This window comes from Protopterus annectens, chromosome 12.part0 (genome assembly GCF_019279795.1).
Source record: "Protopterus annectens isolate FY-2018-M chromosome 12.part0, PAN1.0, whole genome shotgun sequence".
Classification (NCBI taxonomy): Eukaryota; Metazoa; Chordata; order Ceratodontiformes; family Protopteridae; genus Protopterus; species Protopterus annectens.
Window position 1 is genome coordinate 755,709,961 of NC_056746.1, and position 15,421 is coordinate 755,725,381.

The 15,421-nt window shown below is 42.0% G+C and overlaps 1 long non-coding RNA gene across 1 annotated transcript; it reads right to left on the reverse strand.

Annotated features, from left to right (window-relative positions):
• Positions 1-7,678: 7,678 nt before the first annotated feature.
• LOC122817355 lies at positions 7,679-12,044 on the reverse strand. Its single transcript, XR_006367217.1, has 3 exons — positions 11,998-12,044; positions 11,109-11,111; positions 7,679-7,806 (listed from the first exon to the last, which is right to left on the reverse strand). It is a non-coding gene; the product is annotated as an uncharacterized LOC122817355 (long non-coding RNA).
• Between the last annotated feature and the right edge of the window lie 3,377 nt (positions 12,045-15,421).

Here is a 15,421-nt window from a genome sequence, read left to right on the forward strand (position 1 = left end):
CTCTTTGTGAGGTACTTTTGCAGCCTCTCCAGTTGTTGCTGGTGTCTAGTGAGGTACATGCCGAATGGGTCACTGTACTCAATGATTGGCCTAATGAGAGAAGAGTAGAGAGATACAATGACCTCTTTCTTCCTGGATCCAAAACCTTTAGTAATGAAATGTGCCACATTGAAGAACTTTCTGACCACAGTTGTAATGTGGTGGTCAAAAGAAAGGTTGCTGTCTGCCTGTGTTCCCATATCTCTTATGACACTTTCTGTGTTCAGTGGACTAGCGCTGATGTGGTAATTCATGGAAACCGGGTTTTTCCCAAAGGGGATTGTCAAAGGAAAAAACTTCAAACACCAATACACGTAAGGTTCAGTTAAGGCACATTTAATAACTTGCTGCAAGGAGACAAAAACATGCAAATACAGTATTTTGCCTAACTACTAACAGGAAGTATGCTATTCTTATACTATTCTGCAAGACATGGCCTTCTATGGCTGACGTAATTAAACGCAACTTTCAGTATTGTTCTACAGCAGATGTTACTCAGATTTTCTGCTGAAATGACTGGATTTATGAAAAGCATTTTGAGAAAAACAACCTGGCCTTGGTGGGCCCTAGCCCGATACAAGCATCTATTGTGTAGTTCTAATACATGCGTTAAATTTCAAGGTACTTCTCTAACTTAGGCACAAGCAAATGCTGATTGCAGTTCATATTTTCAAGCAGTCTTTGTTCTGATTATCTATAGCTTCTGCAGCTGTGTATTTTCTCACAGCACAAGCGGAACTCCTTGTCTAAGTCTCATAACATTAATACAAGTGATATTGTTCTATTCATTATTTTCCTCACACAAGCAGACATTTTCTGCTTCCCTGTAAATTTCCAAACCATAGCAGAACATATTTCATGACAATACAAGGTTAGAAAGCTTCTGCAATTTGTACAGATTTATGCAGTGTGAACTAGAATAAATGTGTTAACCCTTTTCAAGCCTTAAATGCACTAAGCATATTACTAATACATACACTAATACATATTGTTCTGACATTTCCCCCCTTTTAATACTTTTATTCTACTTTCAAAACAAGCATAAACAGTTTTTTTCTTCCCCTAACCTCTTCCCACTTAGGATTTGCAGTTAAGAGAGTCATTCAGTTTAAACTTATGAAAGCATTTTCAATCTTTTAACAGTTCTTCAAACTCAGTACTTTGATATAAGGTTTCAGAAACTGACATGTCTATAAAGTCTTTAATCAGTCTTTTCATGCAAGGGATGCCACAGCAAACACATACTCTCAGTAAGATAATTCCTACACAAATGGCAATCAGGATGTTTATTAGGATAGTACCCCACCCCCCTAAACCATTTCTGTAAAAAGTCCGTCAATGGGTTTGGTCCTGGTTTGGTCATGGCCGACACTTGCTGAATTACCTCAAGGTGATTGTTTATCTCGTGTTTATGGTCAGGAATATACGAACAGCACTCCTCCTGGATTAAAGCACAAGTACCGCCTCTTGCCGCTAGGGTGAAGTCAAGAGCCATGCAGTTTTGAAGCACTACAGTTCTCATGGTATTTAGTTCATCAGTCATCAATTCAAGAGCGGAAAAAGTTGCATCGCTCATTACTTTGAGAAGTTTTGACAGTTTTCTCAGCTTCCAGATCGATTTCACTGCTCCATATACTGCTAATATGCCTGCCCACGATATAATAGTATCACTCAAGTCCATGTGTGTCAGTCCATTGCCTATAGAATGACGGCTTTTCCAACGCGCATCAATTTGCCCCACTGGATTCACAGGTTTCTTGATGACTTCTCAGACATTCCGAATTTTTCCTCAAGGCAAAACTGCAGTGTGTCGTATGGCCGGAACCAGGTAACCCAAAAAACAACTGCCGGACCAATTCTCAGGTAACCACTTGTATGCCTTTCTGCCACATACGAAATAGCAGTCCTCCACTTTAGTAGTAACTTTGCTATGAATATACACTTGCCCTGCATGAAACATTTTTCTATCAATTATAGACAGTTGTTTATAAAGAACAGAATTATGTTTTACTTCATCAATTGTTTTGTGCATTAATTCAAGAAATGAATCATAGTTTGTATTACAATAAGAACCTGCATTGTTAGCTTTAGTGTAACATTATAAATGTTCCTTATAAAGGAACAGTCACATTGCAATTGCTCCAACCCACCTGAACAGTATAATTTTTATAAAAACACACAGTTCCCTTTTGTGGAACAGACAAGTGCAATGCTATTTTATCTTGTGATGTAATGGTTGAGGTATCATAAATCAAGTTTTCCCAGGTCTCGTTGACCCCTAGGGGGACTGTAGTCATTAATAACCCCCGTATGCTGTTGGCAAAGCTGTGCAAATCCAGCAATTCGAAACATTGAAAGTCTCAGCATACACATATTTAATTGCCTGGTAAGTGTTAAAGTTTGGATGCCAGTCTATGAGTAACACTTCAGGTTTATTCAGTTCAGTTTGTGTGGCTGGAATAAGGAATGGCCACAACAAAAAGATTATTGTCACTAGTACAGTTAACAGGATGATTATGCAATACTTCTGAGGAAATGGTTGTTCTGCATTCCTGTTTTTTCTGGACTCTATCATTTTTGCTTTTGACATGTGACAAGATTTTTGTCCAGTTCAAAGTTCTTAACTAGTTTGCAGTGTATCAGGTGGATCCATGAAGCATGCTCTGCGATCTTGACTGCAGTGAGTGTTGACAGAAGCACTTGATATGGACCTTCCCACTTTGGTGACGTCAAATTCTTCTTCTTTATTGTCTTCACCCAGATCCAGGTACCTGGAACCACTGCCACTTCTGATGGTCTGGTTTGTTCTTTATCTGAAACAGAATTTGACTGCAACAGATGTTTAGAATTCAACAAATTTCTCATATACTCTGCTAGTGTACAGTCAACTTCCTGGTCTGCAGGCATGAGAGGTTTCCACTGAGGTATATACTAAGCCCTTCCAAATAGTTTTTCAAAAGGAGTCAATCCTTTTACATTCAGAACAGTTCTCATGCTCAACAGTGCCAGGGGCAGACAGTACACCCAATTTCTCTGTGTTTCTTCTATTAACTTCCTTAGCTTACTCTTTAAACTCCCATTATGCCTCTCTACTAACCCTGCAGATTGCGGATGATATGCACAATGATTTTTTAAAGAAATACCAAAATGTTTACTCAACTGTTGTATGGTTTGGTTCACAAAGTGTGTACCGTTGTCACTGTAGATCCTTTCTGGAATGCCGAATCTAGGGATGATTTCTTTAATGAGAATTTTTGCTACGGTAGCCGCATCTGGATTTTTAGTCGGAAAGGCTTCCACCCATCTGGAAAACATATCTGCAATGACAAGACAATACTTCTTATTTTCACATTTATTCAGCTCTATGAAATCCATACAGATAGTATGAAATGGATACGGTGGTGTAGGGAAACTCCCTTGCTTGGGCTTTAACGCCCCTTGTGCATGATGTTTGTTACAATCGTGGCACATTAAACAAAATTTTTTAGAGTAGTTTAAGAATCCATATGTCGTGAACACTTGGTTCACCAGCTGTACCATCCCCCCCGTTGAGACATGGCATTGCCCATGGCTCAACAAAGCGGCATATCTAAACAAATTAGATGGTAATATCGGTTTCCCTTCTTTAGAGATGTACAGCCCCTTTTCGAGAATTGCTCCTCGTTTTACCCATCTTTGTTTTTCAGCTTGCGTACTAAGTGTCTGCATTGTCTTTGACATTTCTAAGTCTAAAATCTTAGAAGGTTGTAATTCCTCATTCAAAAGAAATACTTCTGAAGCTGCCTGTATTGCAGCTGTATCAGCTCTCGCATTACCTTTTGAAATCCTATCCTGTTGCTTGGTATGAGCTATGCATTTACAAATAGCTACTTTCTGAGGTAACTGAATAGATTCTAAAAGATCTAAAATAAACTGTGCATGATTGATTGGTTTGCCAGTAGATGTTATCATTCCTCGATTTTTCCACTGTTGCGCAAAAACATGTACAGTAGAAAAAGCGTACTAGCTGTCAGTGAAAATGTTCACACATTTACCCTTTGCTAAGGTACATGCCCATGTCAAGGCAATCAATTCTGCTGCCTGTGTAGATAAATTGCGTGGTAAGGGTTTCACTTCTATAATCTCAGTATCAGAAACTACTGCATATCCTGCTAGGTTCTGTCCTGCAGGACCCCTTTTACACGAGCCATCCACGTAGTATTTCACCTCAGCATTATCCAAGGGGACATCCGTAAGATCTTTTCTAGGCAGCGTATTTTGCTCAATTGCCTGCAGGCAGCTGTGCGGTGTGCCATCTGCAGGGGTTGGGAGCAAGGTAGAAGGGTTCAAAGTCGTGCATTGATCAATTATCATATGAGGTTGGCTCAACAATATAGTCATACAGGAAAGATGCCTACAGGGGAAAGATATGCTACCTTCTCTTGCAGCAAAATAATCGTGACTGCATGAGGCACTCTCAATGTGAGAGGGTGGAACAAAACTACTGAGGCCGAAGCCTGTACTGCCATTGCAGCTGCAACTACTGCTTGTACACAGTGGGATAAAGACCGTGCCACTGGGTCTAGTTGTGATGAATAATAAGCAATAGGGCGTTGCTTGTCCCCACGCTGCTGTGTTAACACTGATGTCATATAACCTTGCTTACAATCTACAGTTTGGAAAAAACATTTCTGATAGTTTGGTAAGCCCAAAACTAATGAGGACACTATTAACTGTTTCATTTTGCAGAAAGCAGATTCTGCTTCTGGTGTCCATTGTAACAAATCCTCTGCTGCCATAGGCTTTTTATATATCAGGATACTCAGCAGTGCAGATTCCAAGGCGTAGTTTGGAATCCAGCTCCTGCAAAAATTAGTCGTACCCAGGAAGGACATCATTTCCTTCTTGGTAGTGGGTTTTGGTGCTTGTAAAATCGCTACTTTACTGTCCTCATCTAATGTCCTACCCTCTTTGGATATTACATATCCTAGGTATTTAACTTGTTTTTTCCAAAGCTGCAGTTTATTTTTGTTTACTTTATGTCCTTCAGTGGCTAAAAATTGTAATAGCAATTTGGTATCTTCTTTGCAATCTTGCTGGGTGGGGGCCGCCAGCAGGATATCATCAACATGAAGTAAAATCTGACTACCTCTTGGTGGGGTAAATCTCGACAAGTTGCTTGCCATTTCTTGTGAGAATATTGTTGGACTTTCACAATATCCCTGTGGAAGTTGCGTATATGTATACCTTTTCCCCTGAAATGTGAATGCAAACCAATATTGGCTGCCAGGGTGTAACAGTATAGAAAAGAACGCATTGCTGATATCTACCACAGAAAAATATTTCTGTTGAGGTTTTAAATCATTCAACATGGTGTGTGGGTCTGGCAATCGTGGTGCCCTTGGTATTACCAAGGCCATTTAAAGCTTGTAAATCTTGGACCATACGCCACTCTCCATTCACTTTCTTAACAGGAAATAAGGGTGTGTTACATGGTGAATCAGGAGATTCCACCAGCACCCCTTCCTTAAGTAAAGCTGCTATAATAGGTTTGATTCCTACCTCTGCATCTTTTCTTAAGGGATGCTGTCTTTTTTGTGGTCTAAATGCTGACTTTGGCATGATAGTAACTGGTCCTGCTGTACGAATAAGTCCTACATCTGACTTTTCTGTTGACCAAAGAGTTTCTGGTATATTCTGTAAGGCATTATCTTCCTCCTCTAATAGGATTGCTAATTATAAGCTGTCTCAGGATACTAGTAACATAGTACATAAAAGTGAATGTACATTGTCTAACTGTTTTTTCTCTCAACTTTGTACTAATGTACTTATGTTAATGCTAGCTTCTTGCTACTCACCACCACTGTTGTCTCTCTCTCTCTCTCACACACACGTACCCTGCTCTACACTGTGCTGTTCCGGCCTATATTTTTCTGAGAACCTACCTTCCAGCCTATATTTTCTGAGAACCTACCTACCTGGAGACAAAGGACCCTTTCAACAATAAACCGTGGTGTCATCTCTCAGACTCTACTCCCTGCTTCCTCTCTCAAGGAAAAGAAAATAAAAGTATGTTACCTATGTCCTGCCTGTAACATTTACTACAGCCCGCTATTATTTCAGGGGTTCTAAAGCTCGCCCTGAGCCCGGTCAGCCAGCAGCCTTTTACCCCCTAAACTAGCTACCTTAGTAAACAAATCTCCTACACCACCTCTCAGTACCCCACTTACTAATTTTTTCTCACTTTCCTAAATTATCAAGAGCCTACCCTCCCCACTATAGTTAATTGTAATACCAGCTTTGTCCAGTAGGTGGCACCCCTATCCCATCTAAACTTTTCTCCTGCTTATCTATTTCACATTCTGCCGTTATGACTCCATACTTCTATTAAACTGAACTACTCTAACACTTCACACTGTACCCTTTTTCTTACTTATTACACTCTCCTGCTCTATAACAGCCTCCCTACCTATCTGTGTTCCTTCCCACTTTAGTCTTGCTAACCTTTCCAAAGGTAATCAGCTCTGCTGACTGATTGTCTCTCCTCCAGCTGCTCCATTGCCATTTTCATTCCACTGCTCGCCTCTGGCTCACTCTGCTCCCCTACCCCCAAATCCCACCCACCCCCAGTGCATCTACACTTATACTTACCAGACCACTCCTACTTCCTGTCTACCGTTTACACCCCACCCCTTTCTCCACCTTCTTCCTCTCTACCTATCACACTCCTCCCCTTTCACCATCATCTTCCCCCTCCCCCTATAATCCATCTACTCATACCACCCTTCATACTGAACACAAAATCTATTCCTAATCCTCCTACCTAAACTACATATTCTAATTTATCAGCCTCAATATGCTTGCTAAATTAACATCATTCTCAATCCAACTACTACTAATACTAAACCTTACTTATATCTATCACCTCACCCAGCCCAACTCCATAAGTCACACACCACTACTTCACTCAACCAGCTCACTCCCTTCAACCCACTCAAACTCATTTGTCTCAATCTCTCTCCCCTGCACTGTATCCCATAAAGACCCATCTATTTTTTAACTACAAACTAAGCTCTACTTATAAACCCTTTAGCCCCTCTCTAACCTCCAATATCCACATAAACCCAACAACATACAAGATACAAACAAGACAATCCAAACACCCCACCACCATTTTCCAACTCTTATCAACCATACTTCTATCAGGAGATATACACCCTAACCCAGGCCCAAACACCACTTACCCTACATCAAAATCCATACTATTAGCTTCTCTAAATGCCCGAAGCATAGTTAACAAAATCCCCAATTTTCATGCCTGGCTTCACCACAACAAGCCTGACATCCTAGCTATTTCAGAAACCTGGTTAAAACCACATATAAAAGATGCTGAAATAGTACCACCAAACTACTATATCATCAGAAAAGACCGGGTACAGAAAAAGGGTGGGGGGGGGTAGCTCTACTTTACTCATCCTCCCTATCCATTACTCCCTACAACAAACCTATTCCACAATTCTCCAATGCAGAATTAGTTCTAGCTCTATTTTCTTTAAATAAACACAAACACATTTGCATAGCGTCACTTTACATTCCCCCTGGAGACAATATCTCAGTACTTGAAGATATACTATCCTGGCTTTCTACCAATATCAGTAATGAAACTATTATCATGGGAGACACTAATATTAATTGGTCTTCCATTCATTCACCTACACACCGCCTAAACATCAACCTTTATAAGTACTCTCAGCTCATCATCCTCCCTACTAGGCCCTCTAAAGACTTCTCATAGGTTCATAGGTTCATAGGTTCATACTAGGCTATCTGCCCGAGGGCATTTACAAGCCTAGCCCATAGTTTTGTGGCTTACGCCACCCCTTTAGTATGGGGAACTATACCCATTATTTTGCTGTGCCTCTGTCGAGCAGTGACACTGAGGTAATCCCTGGGGTATATCTGCGATCTCCCATCCATTGGTCAAGATTTCTCTTGAACAAGGCCAGCAAGGTGCTCTGCCTCACATATACCGGGATTTTATTCCACAGCATAGGGAGTCTTTGGGTGATGAATCTATCCCTCCAGCACGTCCTATTAATAGCTGTGTCGAGGTTTAAGTCTCCCGCCCTTGTGGCTCTGACGGATCTAGATTTTTTGAGGTGAAGCATATTCATCAAATCTGGGTTTGACATGGCCTTGTATGTTAGGCAAAGGTCACCTCTGAGCAAGCGGTAAGCGACTGAATAGAGCTGGAGTTCTTTCAGTCGGGCAGCATAGGACAGATGTTTGAGACCCTTTATCCTTTTGGTGAGGAACTTTGTGGCCTCTCCAGCTGCTACAAGTGTCGGGTCAGATACATTCCGAATGGGGCATTGTACTCAATCATTGGTCTGATGAGTGATGAGTATAGGGACTATGACCTCCCTTGATCTAGATGAGAATCCCTTCATGATAAAGTGGGCAATGTAGAAGGTCTTCCTAACTACTTTAGCTACATGGGTGTCGAATGACAGACTACTATCAACCTGGGTCCCCAGGTCCCTGATAACTTCTTCTGTGCTCAGTGGATTGCCACCTATTTGGTAGCTAGGGTAACCTTGTTTCCCGAAGGGTATGACTATGCATTTTTTGGCATTTAACTTTAGGCCATGGCTCTGGCACCAGTTATCCATTTCTGTGAGATCCTTCTGAAGGATATCTGTGTCAGATGTGTTTTCTACTATGGCCCAGTTTGCAGTCATCTGCAAACTTTGTCAGCCATAACCCTCCTGTGTTTGCTTGTACTTGGAAAAGTAGATGCCAAACAAGAGTGGGCCCAGGACTGAGCCCTGTGGTACATCACTTGTGACAGGCTTTGAGTCTGACATGGCGCCAGCAACTCTGACCCTGTGGGTTCTGTAACTCAGCCAGTTTGCAACCCCTCTTGTGATGTATGGGTTAACATTTAAGCTCTTGAGTTTTTCAATGATACCCGAGTGGGGTATTGTATCAAGGCCTTCGCCAGATCGAGGTAGGCTGTATGGACTGCCTTTCCTCATCAATGGCTTTGGTGACTGTTTCAAAAGTCAACCAAGTTTAGAAGGCATGATCTGCCTTTGACAAAGCCAAACTGGGATGGATCCAAAGTCTGCAAATTCCTATGTCTTTATTTATGAGGTCCATTATGATCCTCTCCATGGCTTTGCAGATAAGGCTTGTCAAGCTAATGGGCGGTAATTTCCAGGGTCGGTGGAGGCACCGCCTTTGTGAAGTGGGACCACAGTTGCAGTGCGCCACTCCCTGGGTACGTATCCAGAGGTAAGACTATGATTAAACAGCTGTCCTAGCTGTGGGTTTAATTCCTCGTTGAGTTCGTGGAGCACACAGCCGGGGACACCATCAGGTCCCATGGATGCTGTGTTTTTTGCTTTGGAGAGCAGTTCTCACTTGGGCGTTGGAGATGTTTGGGGGGCTGCAATCGCTTGGTATAGATATCTCTCCTTTTGGGGGGGAGGGGGGGGAAAGTTTGCACTGAACCTGTCAGCCAGTATGTTGGCAATGTCTGTAGGATCAGTAATCTTCACATCATTTTGAACTAGTTCTGAGCATATCTGGGAGTTTCCTCCCAGGTTTCTAACATAGCTAAAGAAGGCCTTATGATTGTCTTTTGAGTCTTTAGCTATTTTTCTCTCAAAATTTGCTTTGGATGATTTTATGAGAGCTCTTAGTTTTTTACTTATAGTGATCAAGGGTGTCTTACCTTTTAAGGATTTTGCTCTATCTTGTAGTAGCTTCCTCCTTTTGTTGTAGAGTTTGTTTATGGCTGGGGTCCACCAGACTGGACGCCTGCCTTTGGTACAAAGAGTCTTTGTTTTGCTTGGGATTGCCTTATCCATGCAGTCCTGCAGGTGCTGGTAGAAGGCATTTGTAAGTGATTCAGCGGCTTGAGTACTGTTTTCCGCCGGCTCGGGGCCTTAAAGGAGACCACACTAGTCTTTAGAAGTGTGAAGTCGGCTTTGAGAAGTTCTTTACTGTGGTCTTTTTATTTCAGGTGGGGTGGGATGAGGACCTCCAGCGAGATTAGTTTGTGATCTGATCTCACCAGTGAGGGGTATACTTCGGTGTTGAACATTGTGCTCCCATGTTCGTGATGATGAGATCAAGTATGTTTTCTCCTCTTGTGGGGATGGTGACTAGTTGTTCCATGGCATTTGAGTTTATGAATTCCAGGAACTTTTGGGCTAGGGTGTTTAGGCTTGAGTAGTGTTCCCAGTCTATATTAGGGTAATTGAAGTCACCTAGTATGATGGTGTTTGGTGATACATTTATCCCCTCTAGTGTTTTCAGGAAGGCCATGTGAGGTTCCTGAGTTTGTGAGGTGGCCTGTAACATGCTACAATTTGCAGAGCAGTCTTGCCTATGGTTAATTGCACCTGGATGGTCTCCGATGCATCGTGCGTTGCCACCAGTCTTGAGGTGTGGGTGTCCTTGATGAATATGGATACCCCCCCTCCTTTCTTGGTATTGGCCGGATTTTGGGGCCGGAACGCATGATAAGAGGTAAAACCTGATAGTGCTGGGGTGCTCTCAGGAGCCTTGAACCAGGTTTCTGTCACTGCACAGACATCAATGTTCTCCATACTGAGAAGGGCCTCGTGAGTCGTGCATTTTGAGATTTAGACTTCTGGCATTGAGCAGCATTACCCTTAGTTTTTTCCTTTTTGTGTTCTAGGGTGGTAGGTTTAGAATTTGAGCCTTGCCTGAAAAGGCACTATGGGGTGGCAAGAGCCTTTGCCAATATCCAGAATTCCAGGGTGACAGGTGCAAGCCATCCCTTGGCAGCGTGGCTTGTCCAGCATGTCATCCCAGGCAGACAGACATTGATCCCTTTTGAATGACACCAGAGTTTAAGCCAATTGTTAAAGCTGGTCATCTTATCTCTGTATTGTGGCATCATTCTTGGTGAAGGTAGGATACTGCTCAAGGTCAGGGTCATACCTGCCTGGGCTACATAATCAGAGAGCTCCTCAATGTCTCTTTTCATGTAGTCCAAGGAGGTACGTCTCAGGTCGTTTACACCAGCGTGGACAATGACTGAGTCGTATTTGTACCTGCTGTTGAGAGACCTGAGTGCTTGCGTTATGTGGCAGATTCTAGCACCCGACAGGCAGCTTACTGTGACCTTCTCTTTACTCAGTCTGGTGAGCGGGACGTCAGTGTGTCTGACTATGGAGTCACCAATGACTAGTGTGTCTGGCATTGTGTTTTGCCTTAAGGGCTGTGACTGTTTGACACTCTGACTGTGAGGTCTATGTGTTGCAGGTGTTGTGTTCTGAGGTGGTGGTTGTTTGGGTGTCTGCTTTGGTGGCCTCTGCTGTTTTGGTAGATTTTTGATCAGAGCCACTTGAGTATGTCTTTGTGTGTTTATGTGTATGATTTGAGGTTGTGATGGTACTATGTGAGACTGGGTCTATAGTGTGTGTGGTAACCTTCTCCTCCTGACTGGTCTTGCCAGTCCTATGTTGAGAGAGCTCAGCCTCCAGTTTGGCAGATAGTTGCATCTCTCGCATGTATTTGTGTTTTGTGGGAGGAGGAGAGGGTTGTTCAGGTACATGAGGCAATTGTAACATTGCCTCAATATTCCCAGGTTCACCAGCTGAGCAGGAGAGGACACTAGCAACTGATCCCACGACATGCTAGAAGGACTAGACAAAAAAACTTTAAAAGAGATTCCGGGGGACGTGGGTGACCGAGAAATGGGGGTTTGCCTTTTTGGGGTGCTATCTATAAGAGTGCCATATCAAGGTAATAAGTACTGTAGGAGCAAGTGCTAGGTTTAACAGATAGAGAAAAGTCTACTTGGAGTCAAGTAGAGATGATCTTTTTAGGTATTAGAGAAAGTGCTAGTAACAGGGATGCTTAAAGGTAAGATTGAAAAGAATGCAGTCTGCAGTGTGCACTAGAGAAGTTAGATATGAAAGTAGGTAACTTGAGTTTTACCAGTGGAAGTACCCTAGACTGGATCTTAGTCTCTCACCCTCACAACTACAATGATAGTGGAACTCTTCCTAATTCCCTCAGTGACCACCTTCCCATTTACACCAGACGTCTTCCATCTCCATTACAAGTAACCCATAATTACATCAGCACTCGCTATCTAAAAAAATTCAACCCAATAGCCTTCTCTGACTCCTTAAAATCAATAAACTGGAACCCCCTAAAAACTCTACCCCTAGATAATGCTGTTGAGCACTTCAATACAACTTTCCTAAAACTGCTGAATAGTTTTGCCCCCATAAAAACCAAAAGAATAAGTAACAAAACCACCCCCTGGCTAACAAAAAACACAAAAACTGCTATGCGACTCAGAGACAAAACATGGTCGTGTTACCAAAGAAACAAAACTCCCACCACCCTTAATGAATTCAAAACACTTCGCAATAGAGTTAAAAAGCTTATCACAATTGATAAACAGAATTATTTCTCCTTACTCCAAAACAACCACAAAACCAATCCACAAAAATTCTGGAAAGGCATCACTGCCCTCCTAAAACCTGGCTCAACAGAAAACCCAAGCCCAGACCCAAATGCACAAGATATAGATCTGGCTACCCAATTCAATTCATTTTTTATAGACTCTATTTCTAATCTAACCTCATCCTTCTCTAATAACACCTCACCCCCTACTTCTGCATCTTCCCTATCGTCATCCCCTTCATCTTCAGCCTCCCAACTCCCATCATTCTCCCTAAAACCTATTCCTACTTCTACCATAAGAAAACTCCTTCAAAAGCTAAAACCATGCTCCAAAGCCCCCGATAACATTCCATCATCCTTCCTCAGCATAGCTGCCGAAGCCATTGCCTTCCCCATCAGCATCCTAATCAATCGCTCTATCCAAGAAGGTCTTGTACCCAAACTCTGGAAAAGGGCTTTCATCATTCCCCTGCACAAAGGAGGCAATAATAACAATATTACTAACTTTCGTCCCATCGCCATCCTCTCTCCTATATCAAAACTCCCAGAGAAATGTATCCATCTTCAATTCCTTCCCTATCTCTTAGATAATAACTTACTAACTTCCACACAACAGGGATTCAGACCAGGTCACAGTACCATGACTGCCCTCCTTTCCTTCCTGGAAACTGTAAATAAAGACACAGATTCTGGCTCCACTGTATCTACCCTCTTACTTGACCTGTCTAAGGCCTTTGATACTATCTCTCACAACCTTCTCCTTACTAAACTATCTCACCTAAACCTATCCCCTTCCTCTCTCAACTGGTTCACCAGCTATCTCTCTAACAGACAACAAGCTGTCAAGTGGAAAAAAGCCATCTCCACTTTCCTTAACACACCCACTGGTGTCCCCCAAGGATCCATCTTGGGCCCTCTCCTTTTCAATATATTCATAAACAATTTTTTCCATTCAATTCCCCATGCTAAACTTATTCAATATGCAGATGATTCTACAATTATTTGTGCAGCCAGATCCATCCCCACTCTTTTACATCTAACTCAAGACGCCTTCTCTACCACAGAACAGTGGATGAAGGACAATCATCTAGCACTCAATGCATCAAAAACCAAACTTATGGTATTTACCCCCTCAAAACCACAACCTTTGATAGTACACTATTCTCCATCACTAGCCAGAATAATACACCTCTCGAACTAGTATCTGAAACCAAACTACTAGGAGTCCAGATTGATGACCAGCTTAAATTCAAAAGCCACCTTCTACTAAACATAAAAAAACCCACCAAAAACTCGGCATGCTGCACCGTAACAATCAATTCCTCACTATATCTACAAAGATCACTCTTGCTACTACATTTCTCATCCCCTCTCTCCTGTATGGTGCCCCTCCTAACAAACCTACAATCATCTCTCAAAACTAAACTGTCCTCCTGTTATAATAAGATTGCCAAATTTGCCACCAGCCACAAATCATCTACCCATCACTGTACATCTCTGCACAAACTCAATTGGCTAGAGCTTCCTCACTATCTCTCATATACTCAGCTCACTTTTGCTCACAAACTAATTTTTCAACCCTCCCTCTGTCCCTCTCTCAACTCTACCTTTAAAATGCACATGCCACAAAGACTCCTAAGATCTAATAACCAAAACCTAATAGAGCTGTACAAACCCCTTCACTCTCCAGGACAAAACCTCCTATCCAATGCCCTGGCACGCATATGGAACTCACTTCCTCCCTCTATCCGTATCACCACCAACCTCCCTGCCTTTAAAAAATTACTGCACTCACATTTAACATCCTCATGGGAATGCTCCTGCACCCACCCCTCATAGCCTTTTCCCCACCTTCTACAAACAACTATATCATATATTACTAGACACCAATTTAGCCAACTGTAACAACATCTTATCATTTGACAATCCCTACAATTCCACTCAAGGAACTATATATTTACACAACAGCAATGCTTGCTCTTATACAGAACTTAACCTAAGAATCTTTATTTAATCTGCTCATATCTTAGTTTTCCTACAAAATAAAACCCATAACTTATCACTGTAACTGCTTAACCTTTGTTTTGTTTTTTCTGTAACCCACAACTGACTGAAATTTTAAACTGCTGTAATCTTTTTGTTACCATTGTTTAAAGATTTGTCTCTAATCTACAAATGATTGAAATTGTAAACTAATGTAATCTTTTTGTAATCTTTGTTTTGGAGCTTTTCTCCCCAGGACTCCATTGAAAATGGGTTCTTTTTGGCCCAATGGACTATCCTGGTAAACCAACTGCAAATAAATAAATAAATAAATAAATAATCATCTGTCCTTGCTAGACTGCAAGTGCACGGCTGGGTGGGTCTAAGTTGTCCAATTCAACTTCTGCCTTTGTATTCCTTGTTCTGATAGTTCTAACTCTGTCTGCTTTTCCCATCTCGTGACTTTTTCTCCTAGGTCTACCCATTTTACATTCTTGTCCTTAGTTAAGCTAACATGTGGTAATTGATTAGATTTATAGAGTGCAAAGAACTCCTGGGGCAATGAACAGCTGGCTACACTGTTCCCTTTCATGTCCCAGTACAGATTATGTAATATCAATCTGTTTGCACGATTTCTGAACAATTCTTGCTCATATTCCTTATCAGGTCCTGGTGTATTACAATAATACAGTGTACAGTGCAACACATATTGTTTAACAATATCAAGGGAGGGGAACTTGCTGATGGTTACGTTCATCAACTCTTCGGTCACTGCCCCTGGACCAGTCGTAACCAAGTCCTGGCTGTACCAATAAAACATTTCACCCTCCGATTGCACTGCAAAGGTATTAATTTGTCACTGTGCTTCCATACCCTGCACAGTCAGAACTACTGCTATACCAAATAGCTGCATAAGGTCTCTGCCCAAGAGGTTTACTGGGCATTTTGCAGAAACAACAATTTT